This window comes from Tursiops truncatus, chromosome 10 (genome assembly GCF_011762595.2).
Source record: "Tursiops truncatus isolate mTurTru1 chromosome 10, mTurTru1.mat.Y, whole genome shotgun sequence".
In the NCBI taxonomy this organism is placed as follows: Eukaryota; Metazoa; Chordata; class Mammalia; order Artiodactyla; family Delphinidae; genus Tursiops; species Tursiops truncatus.
This window is the reverse complement of record NC_047043.1, coordinates 12,729,703-12,747,588: the sequence shown is the minus strand read 5'-3', so window position 1 is coordinate 12,747,588 and position 17,886 is coordinate 12,729,703. Positions and strand designations below refer to the sequence as shown.

The following is a 17,886-nucleotide window of genomic DNA, read 5'->3' as shown; positions in this document are numbered from 1 at the left end:
CTTTTTATTTATATTTTATTTTATTATTTTTTTCTTTTTTCTCTTTTTTTAAAATAAATTTATTTATTTTATTTTTGGCTGTGTTGGGTGTTCGTTGCTGCGCACAGGCTTTCTCTAGTTGTGGCGAGCGGGCTTCTCATTGTGGTGGCTTCTCTTGTTTTGGAGCACAGGCTGTAGGCGCGCGGGCTTCAGTAGTTGTGGCACGCAGGCTTAGTAGTTGTGGCTCATGGGCTCTAGAGCACAGGCTCAGTAGTTGGGACGCATGGGCTTAGTTGCCCCGTGGCACGTGGGATCTTCCCAGACCAGGGCTCGAACCCATGTCCCCTGCATTGGCAGGCGGATTCTTAACCACTGCGCCACCAGGGAAACCCTTCTCTTTTTTTTTTGAATTTTATTTTGTTATTTTTTTTATACAGCAGGTTCTTATTAGTTATCTATTTTATACATATTAGTGTGTATATGTCAATCCCAATCTTGCAATTCATCCCACCATCACCCCCCACCCTGCTTTTCCCCCTTGGTGTCCATACGTTTGTTCTCTACATCTGTGTCTCTATTTCTGCCTTGCAAACCATTGAACCTACTTTTTAAAATTGAAGTGTAGTTGATTTACAACGTTGTGTTAGTTTCTAGTGTACGGCAAAGTAATTCAGTTATACATTCATATATATGTACATATATATTATTTTTCAGATGCTTTTCCATTATAGTTTATTACAAGATACTGAATATAGTTCCCTGTCACCAGCCTCTCTTCTAAGCATCATGCATGTGTTGCAGCGTTTCTGCTTTACACATGTGATGGCTAAGGTTTAAAGAGGCTCCATAAAGCCTGAAGTGTCCAGCTTGGCAGTTGGAGGAGCTGGGATTTGGATCCACATCTATATACTCTTTTTTTTTTTTGTGGTACTCGGGCCTCTCACTGTTGTGGCCTCTCCCGTTGCGGAGCACAGGCTCTGGACGCACAGGCTCAGCGGCCATGGCTCACGGGCTCACGGGCCCAGCCGCTCCGCAGCATGTGGGATCTTCCCGGACCGGGGCACGAACCCGTGTCCCCTGCATCGGCAGGTGGACTCTCAACCACTGTGCCACCAGGGAAGCCCCACATCTATATACTCTTAATCGCACTGCTCTCTGTTGCCTCCCTCATGATAATGTTAACCCAGGTCATGTACTTGCTCGTCTCTCAGAGAATTCTCTTCTGTTTATGAGCCTTTCTCTGATTTGGTTGTGAAAAGTCAGGGACATGGTTTCAAGACACTTCATCATGTGCCCTTGGACCTGGAGTAGCATTTGTGTTCCCCCTGACAAAATGATGATGAAATATTCCCATTTGTTTGAGTGAGGGCGCATCATCGCAGCCCCGTGCTGGCTGGTGTCAGGTCAACTTGACTCAACCCTCTGCCCTCCCGTTGCTCAGTCTCTTCATCTTGAGATTTGGTCTCTCCTTCACTTCAGCCACCTGCAAACACTGCCACACCTACCACCTGTGTCTCAACTTGAACCAATATCCTTTGGACCTTTCTAAACCTTGAAACCTCCAGCTCTGCAATTCCCCTCTCTGGTCACAGCCTCCGGGCCCCCTGCTTCCCCTCCCTTCCGCTGAATCCCGCCATCGCCCTCATTGTTTCAGCCGCCTTCAGGCTCACTGTCTCCATCCCCAGCCCAGGTGTCATGGTTTGTAAGTTTCACTCTTATTTCCCAATAGTTGTGTCACACAGTCCTTTCCAGACACCAACCCTGGGTGATCCCCGCCACTTACACAGCTTCTCAGAGGTCCCCAAACCCAGTGTATTGGTCCTGATGTCAATCCTTGCTCCTCAATTTGGGACGGGTCCCCATGGCTGCGCTGTCTAGCAGATGCGCTGTCACACTTCCCGTGGAACCCGTTCCAAACCTTTCCTCTCTCTTCAGAACTTACCATGGCTCCTGCTTTCTGTGGAGGAACATTTATTCTTCTTGCTTTATGAAAATCTCGAGGGACCCCGACGTGATTCCTCCACCTCTCTCCTTTTCCCTTGGATTTTGTGCGTTGCCCCCGCCGACCCGCAGTCTTAGACCTACAAGTGGATCTGGTCTCTAGTATCCGATGTACTGCCAGATGTGCTAGATAACCGATGTGCTAGGTAACCAAGGCATCAAGGATTCAGAGGAATTTTCCCTAAAGCCCAGCTGGCTGGAGAGCCTGAGTTTTGTAGAATGTTTCTCAAAAATTCTTTCAATTTTATTTCTTCAGCAGTTTCTCTAAGCTGTGTACAAGTCTCACTAATCACCCCATTCTCTCCTCTGTGAACACAAGAGAAGGGACCATGAAAGGTGTTAATTTTCTAATCTACGAAAGGGGATGTTGGCACTTTTGACTAAACTGAAGTTGGGGCTTACCTGTGAATTTCAGCCACCCCTGCCCTCCATCCTATCCCATGGACAATGGAAAATCAGCTGTAATGGTTTAGGAAGGTCATAAAGTGGGGGAAAGTAAGCCTTGCTAGCTCTTGCCATGATAGATGTGCGTCTTCAAGGGAATCCAAAAAGTTCTGCTTGATAGATGAGGTTAAAAATACACAGATATGCTGTAATCTCTGTGAGAGGGTTAATATGAAAAGTTTTGAATCCAGGATCCTGTATTTTTGATGACCCATTACCCACGGACCAGTCTATTCTGCCTGAGTACCCAGGACTCCTTCCAAGGAGAGTCAGAGTAGCTGGGCGGAGCAGCGGGGTCTCCACCCTTTCATCTTTACACCTCCTCCCCTCCACCCCCCTTAGAATAAGCACTTAAGGGAATGTCTGATGAATTCACTGCAGTGTTTGTCAGGACGTTTTTACAGCTATTTTGTTCTAAATTCAACTGATGGCCAATGGGAGACCTAACAATTCAGTGAGTAGAAATAGGCAAACTTGGTCTTTTTCTTTGTGTCCTGAGGATGAATCTAAACGAACCTGTCTAGTTGGCACATCCCCAGCTGCAGCAGAGGCCAGGTTTAAGTGAATTATGAAGAATGAATTAGACACGTGGTCTTGGAGGCAGCCCTGCCCACTCTGGAGGGGTGTGTGTTGGTGGAGGTGGGAGTCTTACCTAAGGCCCGTGTATAGGAAGCTTATAGCTGAATGCATCTGTTTTGCAAAAGTTGAATCAGCCTCCTGGGTGATCCCTTGTAAGGGATTTAAAAAAGTTATTGATTTCTTTCTTGAATATACCTATGTTAAAAATAACCAAAAGAACTGTCCAGAATTAGACCACATATTTTGCTCATTTCGTATTTCAGTATCCCTGTCATATTTGTTTCTCATTTCTTTCTTTTAACTAAAAGAATTAACTAATTTGTTTTAAATCACTAAAAGTACAAAAGGGGTACAATGAGAGGTACAAAGAAAAATTAGTCTCTTATTTCTGTTCCCAAGTCAGCCAGATTCACTCCTAGTGGCAAAGCTTCATTACCATTTTCTTGTGGATCTGTTTAGGGATAGTTTATAACTATAAAATAGAAATAAAATAAAAAACATAAATATATATATAAATAAAATATAAATATAGGGATATTTTGTAACTATAAAAACTATAGGAGCAAAAATACGGGTTTTGTGGGTTTTTTTGCGGTACGCGGGCCTCTCACTGTTGTGGCCTCTCCCGTTGCGGAGCACAGGCTCCGGACGCGCAGGCTCAGCGGCCATGGCTCACGGGCACAGCCGCTCCACGGCATGCGGGATCCTCCCGGACCGGGACACGAACCCGCGTCCCCTGCATCGGCAGGCGGACTCTCAACCACTGCGCCACCAGGGAAACCCAATACGGGGTTTTTAAAACACATTGTTTACACCATACACACTTTTCTGTTTTTTACCTTTTTTCACCTAACCATGTATCCTTGAAAACTTTTCTTGTCACAACATAGGGAACAGCCTTATTCTTTTTAGTACCTAAATAGTATTCCATTGTAGGGTTTTGCTATAATTTACTCAGCCCCACATTGGTGGACTTCCGCTCGTTTCCAGTCGTTTTATACTATGCACGATGCTCCAGTGAATTACTTTCTGTAAATAACATTTTCTATATCAGTGAGGCTCTCTGGAGGAGAAATTGCTACAGTAGAATTGTTGGATCAGAAGGAATGTGCAGTTTTAATTTTGGTGAGCCTTGCCAAATTGCCCTCCGTTTTGGCATTTGTACTAATGTGCGCTCCCACTAGCGCTGTGGGCTTGTGCCTTTTCTCCACAGACAGTGTTATTAAACTTCATGATCTTTGCCAACCTAAGAGGTGCAAACTACTATCTTTTAGTAGCTTTAATATGAGTTTTGCTTGTTAGAGTGATGATCGAACATCTTTTCATATGTTTAAGAGCCATTCCTATTTTCTGAGAAATGTGTATTGACTTTCATTGCCCATTTTTTACTGGGTTTTTGGGCCTTTTCCAGCTAATTCATTTTTAGGAGCACAAAGTAGCTCAAAAAAACTAGTCCTTTTGTCTTGAATTTTTTAATTTTTCCATTTCTTTTTTGACTTCTTATGCTTCTTTCTCGCAGGATTTGTTTTCAAAATTCTATAGTCTTACTCATCAGACCTTTTTTTTTTTTGCTTTTAACTTTTTGACATACTTATGCCTTCTCCACTCAAACATCATGTTTTAAAAATTGTCTCATTTTTTCTTAGTACTTTTAAAATCATAACGTTATTGAGATGTAATTTACATACCATAATTCATCCTTTTCATGTGTGCAATTTAGTGGTTTTAGTAGAGTTCCAGAATTGCACAACCATCACCACAATCTAATTTCAGAACATTTTCATCATCCCAAAAAGAAACCCCATACCCATTAAGCAGTCACTCTGCATTCCCTCTACCCCAGAGCCCCTGGTAACCACTATTCTGCTTTCTCTGGATTCGCCCATTCTGGACATTTCATGTAAATGGAATCATACAATGTGTAGTCCCATGTGACTGGCTTCTTCCACTTAATGTCATGTTTTCAAACTTTATCCTAATACTTCTACATTTTCATTTTTAACACTTAAATCTTTGGTCGCTCTGGGATTTTAGTGTAGGATGTGAACTAGGGATCTGACTTTATTTCTTCCAGGGGACCATCCACTTATTTAAAGCCCTTCTTTCTTCCACTAAAATGCACTGCCACCTTTGTCATGCACTGAATTCCCGTATGTGTTTAGGTCTGTTCCTTTTCTGTTGACCTTGCTTTCTACTTGTGTACCCCTGCATACTGATTTAATTTCTGGAACTTTAAAGTATTTTAAATATCTGGTATGGGAGTCTTTCCTTCTTTCTCGTTGCATCATTTTTTGTGGCTAGTCCTTCCTGTTTATTTGTCCATATGAACTTCACAGTTAGCTTTCTCATGGTGTTTTTGGACATCGTGTCAAGTTTATTGATTACTTTGGGAAGAATTAGTGATTTCTTCTTCAAGGACAAGCAGGGCAGAGCTTTCCAGTTGACATACGTTCTCTGTCCTTCAGCAGTGTGAAACTATTTTCTTTATCTAGATCTTGCATGTTTCTCATCAAGTTTATCTCTAGCCATTTTACATTTTTATCTCTATTGTAAAAAATGGGATGTCTTCTTACTGGTCATCACTTAGGAAGGCTATTGACTTTGGCATATTACTTTTGTTAGTTACCTTACAGAATCCTCTAATTGTCTATAACAGTTGTTTAGCCCACTCGTTCAGATTTGCAGTCATAGCCTATGCAAATAATGATCATCTTACTGCCTCTTTCCCAATTTTTAGACCTCTTATTTCTTTCTCTTATTCAATTAAAGTGGCTACTTCCACCAGAATGCTTTTAATAGCAATGATGGCGGACAGCCTTGCATGGGTCCCCAGTTTAACGGAACGCTTCTTAAGTTTCCCCATGTACAAGGAGGCTGTCTTTGGGGTTTGGCATGTTTTATGTTCATTGGGCATTTACAGGGCTTTATCTTGAGCAGAAAGCCTTTTGGAAATGCTGGATGTGACTGAATGGTTTGCAGAGACGGAAGGCCTGCTCTGCCAGTTCTTCTGCCGTGATAAGATAGTAGACTGATTTTCCTCACCAGCACTGACAGGGGTTTGAGTGGGAAGTCCATGCTTAGCGGAAGAAGGCAGCAGTCATACTCGAATCTCATGCTGTTTTTCTTTGCCAGTCAAGTGAAAAGACTAAGAAGCCATACAAGGAGGTAGCACCAGGAGGATTAAGTAAAGGCTAAAGGGGAAGAGAAAGAAAGGAAGGGAGAATGGATGGAAAGAAAGAAGAGGTAAAAATAGATACCACTTTCCTCACTCCCAAAGCAAGGCATGTGATAAACCAAAATACTTCTAGGGTAGTTTTTCCCCCCAAAATATTATTACCCAAAGAAAGGCACCAAGCACTAATTGTCAGCAAATATAGTAGTCTCAGAAAAGGCTTAGAAGAAATAGGGAAGTATTTTACCATTTGTAAGCAAAACAGACTAATACAGTGTTCCAAATATTGAGAAATCACTGAAGGGAGAAAGAATGCCTGTTGAAACATGTTTACATGTTGATTCTTTTTGATGTTGCCATAAAAAAAAAGTGTTTTGATCTTTTGCAAAGAAACTGGAGAGGTATTTTATGTGCTAACCCCGAACATGACATTACTCTAGTAGTAATAAATACGAGGACAGACCGTCCCTTACATTAGCAGAACTAGAAACCAAAACAAAAGATGGTAACAATTGAAGATTTGATGCTTGTTGGAAACATCTGCCATGCAGAATTGGTGCAGTTGTGGTTAAAAACCAAAGAAATTTAGACCGACTCCATAAAGTAGAGAGAGCTGATGGGTGCTGTTTGGGATTCACTACAAAACCGTCTCTGTGACATGCAGGAAAGAGAAAGTCCTGGGAAGTGCACAGACTGCCTGGGTGTGCCCACCCGGTTGATTTTGGACATGCACACCTTCAACTTGCACCTGCTGGTCACATGTCAAAACCATGTGTGTGATTTTTCAGGTTGCAAGAAACACGGGGGTCTGGGCGGGAATCCTGGGCGAGTCTTCTCACCTTCTTGTGAGTTGGTGTGTTGAGAAGGAAAGAGCAAGGGCTTGGAGCAGAAGCACCTGACTGCCACTTGCTGGCTGTGTGAACTTGACCGAGTTACTGAACCTTTCTGAGCTTAGTTTCTCATCCGCAAGTCATGTCTACAATTCAAGGGTCTCGTGTGGATTTATTAAGAGATGTTGTACCCAAAGCACCTAGCATAGCTCAGGGCCTGGTAGAGAGCAGTTGCTAAGTAAGTGTTCGTAGGTGGACCAGAGGAAGCAAGGGCGGAGGGAAGGAGGGGGGAATTGCATGCGTCAAATGCCACGACCCTGATATACAGAGGGTTCTGGGGAAACTCGTAAAAAGACTGTCACATCAGGACCAGGGATGAAGGGGTGTTTATAGGAAAGACTTCTCAGAGGGATGAGTTATGCAGACTAGGCAGGCAAGATGTTCTTGGGAAGTGCTTCTAGGTAGAAAAGGACAGCATTTTCAAAGGCATAGGCTTGAAGGAGTCAAGGAGTCTTAAACCCAAGGAAGTGTGGGTAAGAGAGTATGGCTGAGTCCCAGGTTATGGATGGAGAGTTGTGAGTGAAAGACAGGAGAGGTTTTCAGCCCTGGGACTGAGTAGGGTCCTGTTTGTCATGTTGGATTATGGTTACGATGGTGGTAGATGTAAACCTGAAGGACCCTATTGCATTTGCATTTTGGAAACGTGGCAGCAGCGTCAGTGGGGTGGGTTTAGAGACCAGCGAGAGGGAATGAGCTCCGGGCCTTGGAAGTGATTCCTTCCACATTCTCTACAAATCCTGCACAGTGCTGAGTACATAGTAGGTTTTCAGGAAAAACTACCTGATGGACTTGAACAAAAGCGGTTCTTTTGCCAAGATCGTCTTTTCCGTGATTCGTTTTATCATTCATAGATTATTCTCCTGTGGATTCGATCATTTTCCCCCCCAATTATTTTTGACCCTCGATTAAATTATCTTAAATGACTGTGTGTTGTGGCATAAACTTACCCTAATCTATTTATAATTTATTGTGCAAGCATCTGTCTCATAAAAGATGTCTTCTTATTTAAAGGGCGCTAGCCTAGAACCGCATGAAAATTGCCGCTCACGGTGGTACCCCCTCCTCCCCAGAAATGGTTTCTGTGCTCCCAGCCCCAAGCGCTTTTGGCTTTGCCTGTTTTAAGCTTTTTTAAAGCTTTCCCTGTTTTAAGATTCTTTCAGGCCTCCAGGCGCTTTAGAAGGAGAAAGCTCTAACAGCTTTGGGCTCCTGATTGACTTGAAGTAGATAGAGCAAGCTCAGTGCCTCACTTGGGAGTAAGGACACTCTCCTCATTAAGGTGGCGAAAGCAGTAGCTGTGATGGTGGCCCACGGGTAACTGTTGAGGGCCGTGGTTAGTGCTGAATGGAGTAAGAGGTAATTGTACCGATCGTGTACTGGATGACTAAATAGCAGTTATTCAGAGCATGGATTGTGTTTTCAGTCAGTCATTCAACTAACATTCTTTGAGATTCCCCTAAGTGCCAAGTAGGGTGCTAAGTACTGAAATACTAAAGCAGGACCAAAGTTAAAAGGGTCCCTACCCCATGGTGCTAGGTTATAGTTATTTTGGTACAGTAGATTAAAAAGGAACTAGTCAATTACAAGAGGGAAATACAGGAAGTGGTGGAAGCATCTAGGAGGGGCACCTGACCCCCACCTGGGAGGCCAGGGAAGACTGTCGTGAAGATCCAGAGTTTCCTGAACAGGAAGAGGAGTAAGATAGACCTTAGAGAGTTTGGGGTGAGAGTTTTTATCTATAAGGAAAGGAAACGGGAGCATCATGGATTATATTATGGATTTATTACAGATATTTAATAAATCCATCAAAATAGCCTTTGAGCTGTACCATATTTGGAATGTATACTTGGCTGTTGTAATGTAGGTCTGTAGGGTCAGGTCTCTTAGCAGACCCATAGTTTTCTTTACTGTGTGTCTCAGCACTGCCAATTGACCAAGAAGCACAGATCCTAGAGGTCAGTGGCCTGAAAGAAGGTAGAATCTGAATGCTATCTCTGAAGAGTCTACGAGTCAGGGTATATGTGCAGCTGCCCACAGCAGCTTCTGCAGGTGAAGCCATTTTGCTCTCTGTGGTTTTAGTGATTTAGTATTACATCCTCTGGGATACACGGAGCAGCCCCACCCTTAGACAGAAGGGCCCAGGTCAAGTTACTGTCAGTGAGAATTCAGTGTACGATCAAGGTGCTCTGCTGAGTTGAATAGCTCGGGTGTGGACCAGCAGGTACAGCAGCATCAAGGTGACAGCACCCCAGGAGACTGTGTTCTGGCTGGATCCTCTGGTCAAGACTGGACAGTGAATAATGATGGTTTCTGTCCCGCCCAAGCTGAGTGTTGGATGTGGGCCCGTGGAGGTAGGCTTGTGAAAAGTGTATATTTTATAAATTCAGAGTGTGGCGTGGCAGCCCGCCTACACTCTTAATTTTTGCTTTTGGAAGCTGTGTCCAGAAAAGAGAAGCGAAATTTCTCAGCCTTATAAACTGCACCTTACTCAAAACACACCGTGTGCGTTAATGTGCCACTTCTGCTCTCTGCTAAAGGGAGGGTTTTCACAATATTGTTTCTTTGGCAGCCACAGAGGGAAAGTTTAACAGGAAAACACGTTTACTCCTTGTATAGGGACATCTTGAAGGCGCTTTACCCATCTTTTGGGGGAAACTCCCTACCACAGAGCCTCCTAGACATTCAGGGGCTGCTTGCTCCTTAGAAATGGCGGGAGTTGGCTAGAGATAAGCATGAGCTGTTTTGTGTCTAGAAGCATGGCGTGCTTAACATAGTTAGCAATGCAGGATTCATATTCTGTACTTGAATTGTTTCTAGAACCAGCCTCTCCAGGTGCAAGGGAGCAGCTTTGAGTGGCAAGAAAGCCATCCTGGCTTGTCATTGAGAGCGTGTGTCCTTGGAGAATATGCTTTAGTTCTGCCTCCTGGGTACCCTCACCGTGGATGCACATGGCACGTTCTCACACACGCTCAGATGCATTACTCACTTAAGAGCCTGGGCACAAAGAGAGATGACGAACAGATTTTTTTTTTTTTTTTTCAGTTGAAGGACATTGCTCTTTTCCCCCTGCCTGTTGAATATGACTTCTCTGTTTTCTGTTTATTTTCAGCGTCCCCAAGGGAAAATGTCAATTTTAACTAGAATCATAGACTGTTAGGTCTGGAAGGAGCCGTAGAGTCCTAACATGCCCAGCTGGGAGTGCCAGCGGGAGCCATCTAGAGATGCCCAGCAGGTGTTCTGAAAAGCATCTGGATCTCGGAAGAGAGGGCAGGGCTAGACTTGTGGGTCTGAGAGTCATTCACGTAAAGGCAGTAGACACAGTGCCTCTGGATGAGGTCATTCCCCTGCTCCAACCCTTCTTAAACTCCTTCAGATTTTATGGAATTGTCTCAATTACTCAGAAAGACCCTCGAGATCCTCCATAATGTGGCCGCCACTTTTCTTTCCCGTCTCTTCTCCCACTGCCACGTCTCTACACACGCCCCTCCAACTGCAGTGGTCCGTTGGCCATATTGGGACACGTATGTCTGTTACCTCTCTTTTCTAAAACTGTTCATTCTTCTAGAATTAGCTCAGATTCCCTTCCTTCTGGAAGCCTTCTGTCATGAATGCAGGTGGTGAGAAACCAAAAGGAATCCTGGGTCCTGTGATGAACTAGAAAACATACTTTCCCTCCTTCACCAGTCACAGGTCTCGTGTGACCTGCTTAGAACAGCCTTGTACTCGTTCTCAGGGGCATCAGTGGTCCTCTGGAATGGCCTCTCTCATGGCGCAGGGATCCATCCCGACGTCCACGACATATACGTGTGCTGCTTCTGCCTGCACACGTATATATACGGAAATGTATCTGATTTTCTGCTTTTTATCCTTCATTTACATTATTTTCTTTCCAGATGTTTCCTTTCCAGGGAAGTTGTATTGAATTTTCCTCTTTGTAAAGTCATGCCAATTTTGGGGTTAGAATGCAGAGATTCTTACTCCAGCTCCATGGTCAGCTCATTGGTTCATTTAGGCAAATTACATAACCTCTACCTTCATTTATCATCTGTAAAATGGGCCTAAGGATAACACACCTCATTTTTATAAGGATACAAAAACCTAACATTGAAACATTTTGGAAAACGTTTTAAAACGTGGAGTATACAGAAGGCTTTATTCTTGCTGCCATACCGCTTAGAGTCAAAAAAAAAGAAAACTTTTAGTCCTTCTTGATAATTTAATATAGACTGTGTCATATTATGTATCATATAACATTGCAGAACCTGACATCAGAAGAGATGAATCCATATTTTGGTTCTGATTTACAAGCGGTGAGTCCATTACTGAATTTCTTAACCTTTTTGAGCTTCACTTTCCTCCTCTGTAAATTGGGACTAATGATGCTGTTGCTGTCTATTAGAGTTGTTGAATAATTATGTTCTGCAACTATCATGCTTGAAAAACACTTTTAAAACTGCCAAAGAGCATATTCAGCAATAACCTTCATGGTTTGTCTGGTGGCCTAGTAATTGTGTTGGCTATAGAAAGAGGTCAAAAATACGTCCTGGTTCCCTTTTCGGAGATACCTGTTGGCTTGCCCCGAATGTGCAAGGGATAAAAGGAGGAGGAACCGAAGCACGCTGAATACGTAGAAGAGGATGCAAAGTTGGCAGAAGCCTCTGATTGACTTCTCTCCTATCCTGAAGTTGAAAGGGGTCAAGTTCATACGCAGATTGCATGGGAGCCACGTGGCCAAAGCTGAGAATGGGCGCAGGAGGGAAGGCAGTGGAAAGGAACCAAGGTAGCATGTTAAAGCCAAGTGATGGTTTGCTAGGGTGTGTCCATGGGCATTGCATGCATATTCCTGAGTGTTTCTTCTCAGCGGTGGGGGGCCTCGTAGGGCGCTGGTGGCGTATTCCGTAGCACAACAGGAACCTCCATGGGAGGTGGCTCAGCTTCCCCAATTACCTCTCTTAAGTTGGGTGGGGATGAAGTGGTGTTATATGTTGAACTGTGTCCCTCCAAAAAGATACTGAAGTCCTCACCCACAGTATCTGTGAGTGTGGCCTTATTTGGAAGTAGGGTCTTTGCAGATGACCAATTTAAGATGAGGTCATTGTGTTGGGCTCCAATCCAATATGACCGGTGTCCTTATAAAAAGAGGAAATTTGGACACCAAGACAGAGATGCTGGGAGAATGCCATATTAAGACGAGTTAGTCTGACACAAGCCAGTGAACGCCAAGGATGGCTTGTAAACCACGAGAAGCTAGGATAGGGAGAGGCACGGGAGAGACCGTTCCCGCACAGCCCTCAGAAGGAACCCACCCTGCCTGATCTTGGACTTCTAGCCTTCAGAATGTGAGACCATAAATTTCTGTTGTTTAAGGGCCCCAGTCTGTGGTACTTCGTTATGGCAGCCCCAGGAAACTAACACAGGCGGGTGGGCCGTTGCCCCACACCCAACTGCTTCTGCATGACACTTGGTTCATGGTTTGGATTTTATGGTGAGGCTGCACACGGTATGCGTTCGTTGCCAGCCTATATTCAAAATGACACGATTTCCTGTGGCTTGGCTTTTGACAGCAAGTGCATTTAAAGTCTGATCTCAAGGTTTGGAGTTGACTTAGAATGGGGTTTCCTAAAAGTTACAATTACCTCACTCCCATTATCTCCTCAAGTATAGTACCTTTATGTGTGTTTGAGAAGGGAAAAGGGTGCAGTCGAGTTGTATATTTCAGTCACTTACTCAAAACCCTGCATTCTGTTATTATGTTTCCAGCATTGGGCACTTTCTTGGGAATATTTTGTGTTCTATTGTAAGTCTGCTTTGGTTAGAGTTTTGGCAAAGCCCATGACAAAGAAAGGGAATGTTTCTTTTCTCTTTTCACTTTCCATGGGCTTGCCTGTTCCTTCTCGAAAAGATGCTGGACCTTCCCTCCCCTCCTCTGCTGGAGCTGGAGTGGGGTAGGGGAAGGACTGCCTCTTTCCTCGCTGGGAAATGTTGATTCATATTATATGAAACATTTGTTTTCCCTAGAAACTTCCACTGTGTTGAAATCGTTGGTCCAAATTTATATGTGAAAAATAAATAAACTTGTCATGGAAAGGCGCTGAGGGTACAGTTACATAATAATTATGTATGCCCGCCCCAACTTATTCACATAGGAGACCTCACCTCACAGTAGTTTTCTAAAGTTTCATGGCTTCTAGCATCTTTTCCCAAACTCCATGAAAACATATTAAAAATAACTGTTATAAGTTGAAAGTCCACGATTTTTCTAAGTATGTCGTAAGTAATCGTATCTCTTAGTGGCAATTTCATATCCCTACTTAATAGTTGGGGCAATTAAGGTTCAGAAAAACAGCAAAGCTGAGATTAAAATTCAGGATTTCCTGATTTCCAACCAGTGTACTGCGTGTTTTCTGTGCTAACATTATGGCAGGCCAGGGTTCAGTTAAAACAGGTGGTAGGTGTTGTAAGGGCAAGAGGGTCCTGGAGGAGAGATCACTCAGCCTCCAGTGAGAAGACCTGGGTTCCCGGCTGGCCTCTGTCACTGTCTGACAGCATGGCGCTGGGGCATTGGGCTTCTCAGGGACCTCAGGACAATGACGGAGCTTAAAAACTCTACACTTCATACTGAAATATTTAGGGATTAAGTGATTTGTCTGGGATTTGCTTGAAGATGTAAGGGACCATGAGCTGATGATTCTTGATGCTGGGTAATGAATATCCGGTGTTCTATTGAAAGTCTTTTGTACTGTGACGTTTTCCATAAACAACTTCAGAAAAAATTTTATGCTTCTAAAATGTGTACCTTTGATTCTTCCTATCTCCTCTCCTACCCGACGCTATTGTTCAGTTCACTGATTTCTCCTGAACACAAACTCCTCTGAAAGAAAGCAAGCCCTTTCCTTTGATCTGATCCTAATATGTATATTAATAAAGACTTTCTGACTCCTTCCCCATTTTTTAATTTTTTAACAGATAATACGATGCCTGTGCTTTCATAATAAATTCCAAATCTGCTGTCTGTTCCTCACCAGTGTGAATTGTAGAAAAGAGTACAAAGGATTAGCGTACTTTAAAATAAATCTCGGCTAATTATACATACAGCCGCGTTCACTGAATGTGAATATTTTCAGGGCTTTCTTTGCTACCAAGTGCCGCTTGCTCATGATGTAAATGAGAACAAATTTAGTTCCATTAAACAAAACACAGCAACTCTTCTCCTATAGCAAAAACTTCTTCAGGTCCTATTTTGGAAGTGGGAACCTAATTCTAGTGTTCCCTTGTTAGCTCTGGGCCTGTGTAAGCTCTGGGCCACAAGGTTGATGACTTGAATATTCTGCAATCTTGCTTTCAGAATTTTAGCAGGCAAACAAGTTGTGATGAAGTGTTTGTGTTTTACAAGGATCCTTATGAACTCAATGGCATTTGAACTTGCAGTGCCAGCAGTTTACCAGGAGGCCTGAATTGAGGGGTACATGCCTTGGCCTTTGCATTTCTTTGAGATCCTTTACTCTCTATTGCAAAGAAAAAAAAAGAGAGAGAGGGAGAAGAAGAAGCAGGAGAAGGAGAGGAAGAAGAGAAAGAGGAGGGAGAAGAAGAAAAAAGAACTCTCAAAATGGTATGTTCTCGGCCCATACCATGGTCTCCCCAGAAGCTGCTGGACGCCACCTTGCTATTTTTTAAAGTTACAAGGTTATTTAAGAGGAATTCATTCATCTCCTATTAATCTGGAACATTCATGATCTCTGTAGGTCCAAAGAGGGTGTTTCTTTGGGATCTATGAAAGTTAAAACAGCATTCAAATCCAACGTGAATTACCAAACTCTTTCCCAAGAAAGCTTCTATGAGTGGCCTCATCTGTTACGTTGAGAAAGTGAAAAATCCCAGGGCATGGAGGGCACATTTTCCACACTCAGAGGAAAATGATTTCCTTCCAACAGCCTCTTTGTCTCCAGATATCTGGACCCCAAATCCTTGATGCTGTAGCCAGTATATTAAGAAAGGAGGAGGAAGCTGCTTATCTCTCCTGAAAGTCTTTATTTTTCCTAATCTTTTCTCCTCCCTCCACCCTTGCCCTAAATTCCTTTCCATTTTGCCCTTTCAAAAACTCCTCCCTCCTACAAAAGCTAAAAATAATGGTAATGCTTTCCAATGATCCTCCCTTAATAGTAGCTCAGATGCAGGCTGCAGGCAACAAGGAAACCCTTCATGGTGGGTCCTGCTCAGAAGCATGTTTACAGATCTTGGCTCACCCCAAGATTTTCAGATGAGAATGTCATCTGAGATTTTCACTCTCGCTTGAATCCCAGGATCTTTGCCTTAGTGTCAGAACGTGCCAACATGCTTGGAAAATACTTACTAATTCTAGATGACACCAACCCCATAGCACCCCAGAGAGAGGTGCATAGACCCCGGAAGGTAAAGATACACCTGAATCCTCCAACTGTGATTAGGGGAAGTCCCAAATGGTGGCGGCTGCACTCCAGATTTTAAACCCTCAGATGTTATTTAGTAAAGATCACAGACCCGTTCTTATGTTCCCAGGATTGTGCCGACCTGCTGACAAGGGCCCTGAAGAAGGTGGGGAATCTGGAGACCCAGTCCTGCCAGTGGAGTTCCTAGTTGTGTGCGATCTTTCGCCCTAACTTGGCCGGGCGGCCCGGACAGCTGGCTCTGGTTACTGTGGGAACAACGCAAGGAAGGCCGTTGTCACATTCCTCCGGGGCCAAAGGCACAACCTTCCTAACACGCTCAGTCCCTGCTGGCAAAGGGAAAGCCGAGGAGCATGGAAGCAGAGGCTGGGAGTCTGTGACGGATTTTAGAAGTCCGTTAACCCCGTTGTTTTACTGATTGAGAAGCTGAGACCCAGAGAAATTCTGTGACTTTCCATTGTCAGGTTGATGGCAGACCCAGGACTGGAGTTATCTAACTCAAGGTCCAGTGCCCTAATGTTTCTCTGAGCATCTTGTTTCAAACACATAGTGGAAAGGAATTATTGGTAAAGACGTTAAATTTTGTGGTGTTTTCACATCCCATAACTGAGTCAGGTTCAGGAGTGACCATCTCTGTTACTTTTGGCCTAAGATGTTAAAGCCCCACCAGGATGAGTCTGACCAGCAAGCAGCATCTTCGGTGACCCTAGGGGATGTCATTGGCTTCTAGCACCAAGCCCAGAAGTAGAGTTGATTTTGAAGAGTTCATCTTTAACTCAAACATGAAGCTCTAAAAGCACTCAAGTAGTAATGCTTGAAAACAGCTCAATTCCTCTGAGCTCTGACCATACTTGAACTCTGTCTTTAGAAAATAGCTGAAATTGTAGTGGTTGGGACATAGGAAAACAGAATGACTGGATAAAATTTGTGACATGTGCCCTGGTTGGGGGGACATCGGAGAGTTGAATTTATAGGTAATTGAAGATTCTTTTTCTTTCAGCACGCTTTCCTTTAGAGTCTCACGGAACCTTCCTTTAGCATAGGTGCAAGCTGATAAAAGATTGTCATTTAGGAAGATTTTTACTATTTTAAAAATACACACAGAGGAGGGGAAAAAAATGTATCTGATCCCAAAGTGCGAAGAATTAGAAACAGCACTTTTACATATAAACTTCTAGATGATGGGATCAATTTTCCTTTCACAGGAAAAGGCACCGTAAATCACTTTTCATCAGGAAAAGCGGTGCTTGGGTGACATGCTGCTTCCCCAACAGAACGAGGGGTGGCCACAGTGGGAAGGAACGAGCAGAAACTGCTGTGGCCCCGCGTGCTTGGTGTGTCCCATGTGTTTGAATGTCATTCCCCAAAGATCATGTGCGGACATGCCGTATTTAAATGCCTCTCTTTCTGTAAAGAATTCGTTTTTTGTTTCCCAGCGACCTCTTCCAGGTTCTGACACATGATTGTAGCCTTTAAAAAAACAAAAATTGTAGGCTTTTTCCTCCTTGTGAGTTACTGTGTTTGGCTGCTGTGAAGGCGCCAGGGCTCACCTAGAGTAGGACTTAGCAGAGGCTCCCAAGGTATTTGGGACTGTGGAGGGCTACCACGTTTCCTTCCCATCGAGAGCCCTGCCATGAAACAACCAAGAGTTCCGTGAGGGGCAGGGCAGGTGGAGGGGCGGGAAAAGATGAAGCCGCGGCGCTTCCCTTGCTATGATCTTTTCTTTCCGCTTACTGAGGCAGAGTGCTCTCTGCTATTTGAAGGGAGCAATTTAGATTTATATCAAGGAATGAATAAACAGGAGGCAGTGATGAAATCTCACCTGGAACGAATGCAAATAGGGTATGCTAGTGATGGCGTGGCCGTGTCACACATTCGAGCAGAAACAGGGAGCCCATCAGAAGCCTGGGTTCGCCCGTCTCCCCCGTTCACCCACTAGATATTCCACAGTGATGGAGGCCGTGGGAAAAGTTTTTTTTTTTTTTTTAATGTGTCTCCATGTTGCACCTCACATTATAGGGCCTTAAAGCACTTGACGAGGCTTCAAGTAATTCTGAGTGATGCAGTTTTTAGTTTTCCCAGAAGATCTTAAGAGATGGTTTCCACAGATGCATACGTGAATTCAGTCCGATCCTGAGTGTTTTACTGCCTCTCATTGTTTGACATGGCGAGAAAGTCCTTTTGGTTCCATCTGCGAGTCACCTCCTACTGTCAGAAGTCCCTCGTGGGAGCCATGCCAGTGTCTAGCTTTGGCCAAGTCAGCTTACATGAGTGAGAGGCAGTTTACCTGTTTGTTAAGTGGGAGCCTGGACCCACGGCTTTCCGAGGTCCCCTCCAGCTCAGACATTCTGCCCGCTGAGATTCCGTGTGACAGGATGCGACAAGATGCAGGTCCGCCTGC

General features: G+C 44.0%; 1 protein-coding gene across 28 annotated transcripts in view; it reads left to right on the top strand.

The window, feature by feature from the left end:
• ATXN1 (ataxin 1) overlaps window positions 1–17,886 on the top strand; it is a 398,514-nt gene that overhangs the window by 172,829 nt on the left and 207,799 nt on the right. The window contains exon 7 of one of the 28 annotated variants that reach the window (XM_073810360.1): window positions 11,322–11,372. The exons of the other annotated variants lie outside the window; for them this stretch is intronic. The gene's annotated coding sequence lies outside the window, so the exon portion shown is untranslated. The remainder of the gene's footprint in view (window positions 1–11,321; window positions 11,373–17,886) is intronic. 28 annotated transcript variants of the gene reach the window in all.